Genomic DNA, 3,105 nt, shown 5'->3' with positions numbered 1-3,105 from the left:
TCCTTCCTAAATAGGCAATATTTTAAAATATTTTAAGGATTAGCTCTACGGATCCTAAAAGTATAAAGCCTTTCCCTATATCTATTATATATATATTTCCCGYAGGGGAATAATTACCTTACTATTATTACTTCGTAACCGAATACTAACGATAATCGYATATRTCTAGGTTATCCGCCGAATACGCGGTAATAATAGGACCYRGGGAGCGTAGAGTGCAYCTAATAAGTAATTTATATAACTTTRTACGCGTRCGGGTAATGCCTACGAGGAGTATAAGACTACTACTTRTATTCCTTCTTTATCTTTAAACACGATCTACCTTACTTTAATATCTAATATATTCTTTAACACTCCTAYAYCTTAYTATACCCTCTAACCTCCTCCCTATCTCCTAGTATAAAGYRGAATTACTACTAAATAGCTCCCTAYATRCCTAAATCTATCGACGCTAGCCTAGCTAGCCTAGAGCTATAGCGCTAGATCGACGTTCGTAGCGATAAGGTAAGAGGTAAAAGGTTAGATAATAGCGCTTAGGACTACGAGACTAACTAGTATAAACTAGCTCTAAGTAGCCGGCTTCTAGTTCGACCTTATAGCTAGCGAGCTAATAGATAAGGCTAAAGGCTCTCTCTTCCTCTACCGTACCCCCGACTTCCTCCCGATAAAGTTCGACTAGACTATAATAGCTACTCTCCTTATCTAGAGCCGGTTAGTATAATAGCTCCTAGAATTAATACCGGTAGCTAATAGCACTATAGCGGAGTTAACTAGTATAACAATCGGACGAGAGGTAGAAATAACGAGCGATACGGCCTATATATCTAGTAGAAGGGCCCGTTTAAGGTATGTCTTATTACGAGCAGCCCGTATAATAGTAGTAGAGGCTAATAATAGTAGGAGTGCGTAGTCGCGAAGGGCAGTAAGAACGATGCCTACGGAAATTACGTATATCGGAATGTCTTTAGTAAGGGTAATAAGTGCACCCTAGATCGGACAAACAAGTCTTAAATAAGTACTACGACCTTCTCTCTCTACTTTGTACGGGGGGTTTAATACGAGCAATAGTGCGTTAAATAAGTTTAAATATATAGTAGATTTTTATTTTTAGTTTTCTTAACTTTTAGAACCTCTAAATATCTTTAAATTGCATTTAAATCCTTCTTTACGACCTTTTTACCTATAAATATCCCTTCGCTCTATATAATTATACTACTATTATTTGCTATAGTCGAATATACCGTAGTCTACTATCCTACTATCGAGAAGACGCTACCCTAACCCTAACCCGGTCCTATTTTTACCGAGGTTTCTACTATTACGCTACTTGCTTATTACCTTCTATATCTTCCTCCTTCTATTCTACCTATTATACGGCTAGCGCTATTATTATATATAACTATAGGACGTCTACCTAACATTTTAGTAGAGCTCCGACCTAAGGTTATTAAGCTATAGAACGATACTATAAGTATTACGGAGATATAGGCATACCTCGAGACGTAAAACGTCGTCGCCTCCGAACGTACGATCCGTATAATCGTATCGCTTAATAGTAGGAATCGCCGCTAGTCCTTAATCGCCGACCTTCGTAACGACCTCTCCCTCTATATCCGGATCGCCGACCTCTTTTACCTCTAAGCGTTACTAGATCCGTTTATTATAGACGAATTAAAGAAGGACGGTTACGATATTAAACACACTACCTTTATACGGCTACGTCGGTAGCTCGGCCTTAAGTTACGCATCCGTAATATAGAGTTTACGGAGCGTAAGAACGAGTTCCTTAATCTCGTCGTAAAGGAGCTTAATTGCTCTAAGATCGATACGTATAGTAAGGTTCTCCTATAAACATACTTCCGTATAACCGACCGTATAAGGATTACGCTTAGCAGGTGGGTATAATAGTACGCCTTATAGTTTCGGATTATACTACTACTCCTATATATAGTAATAGCTAATAAAGTCCGTAGGCGCCGCTTATACGAACTAGTCCGTAAGGTCTACCTAGTAGGGGCGTATAATAGATCCTCTCGATTTACGCGCCGTCGAGGTATCTATACTACGCCTAGGCCGGACTATTATTAGAGTATAGATGCTTACTATAAGCTAGAGGACTATAGATTTCAAATCTACGCTACTATTAACGCCGATATAAGATACGTTTTATACTAGTATTTAGGTCCTTCCGCCCGTATAATAGTGTCTATCTTATCTAGTTTCGCTTACGCCGCTAAGAAATATAAACGAGTATCTTATAAGATTCGTATAGATAAGGGGAAGGAGACTATACTCCTTATATAGGCGTAATACGAATACGCGAAGAGGACCCGTTAGTATAAAGTGCGCTTCCGGAACTGTTTTATTTTCGGTTTAAGTACTCGCAACGTTCGAGTTAAGGCCTAGTAGGGCTAGCTTACCCGAGGGCGGATAAAGAAGTAGTATATAAGTCTAAACTACCTACTTCCTATAGCGCGACTTCTACTTTATATTATACTAAGCCTTAGGTACACGAACTTAACGCTTACTACTATAGGTCTTCTTTGCGAAATACAAGAAATCCGGCTAGTTCTACAAATTAAAGCGGTCCGATCGCGTAGTAATAAAGTATATCTACACGCCGATTATGCGAGAGGAGATAGCTTCGTTTATATAGACGTAGAACCTACATCCGATCCGGAAGTAACCGAACCGACCCTATATAATACCTAGGATCCCTTACTATCGATATTATTTCGCTAAGGCCTAGGGGCGTAAAAGTATTAGGCATACTATCGACGAGGAGTATATTAATAGCCTAGTAGATACCTATTCTACATAGGGTGCGTTTATATAGGCGGACGCCGTTTATATAGTTATTATATTCTTATTTTGCTAACAACTTTAGATCCTAATAAATATTTRCTACTAGTAACTCGGGAACTATATACTAATATTCTAAAGGATGTTAGGTTCGCGACCGGCCGGCCTAGCTCTTACCGCTTTATACTAGAGGTCTAACGGCTAGAGTACTAGATTACCTACGAGAACCTTATTAAATAGTTACGTAAGATGCTAGACTACTAGTTAGAGGAGACTACTATCCTAAGGGGAGGTAGGAAGTAG

This window comes from Ramularia collo-cygni (assembly GCF_900074925.1).
Source record: "Ramularia collo-cygni strain URUG2 genome assembly, contig: RCC_scaffold04, whole genome shotgun sequence".
Classification (NCBI taxonomy): Eukaryota; Fungi; Ascomycota; class Dothideomycetes; order Mycosphaerellales; family Mycosphaerellaceae; genus Ramularia; species Ramularia collo-cygni.
Note: the sequence above shows the minus strand (reverse complement) of the source record.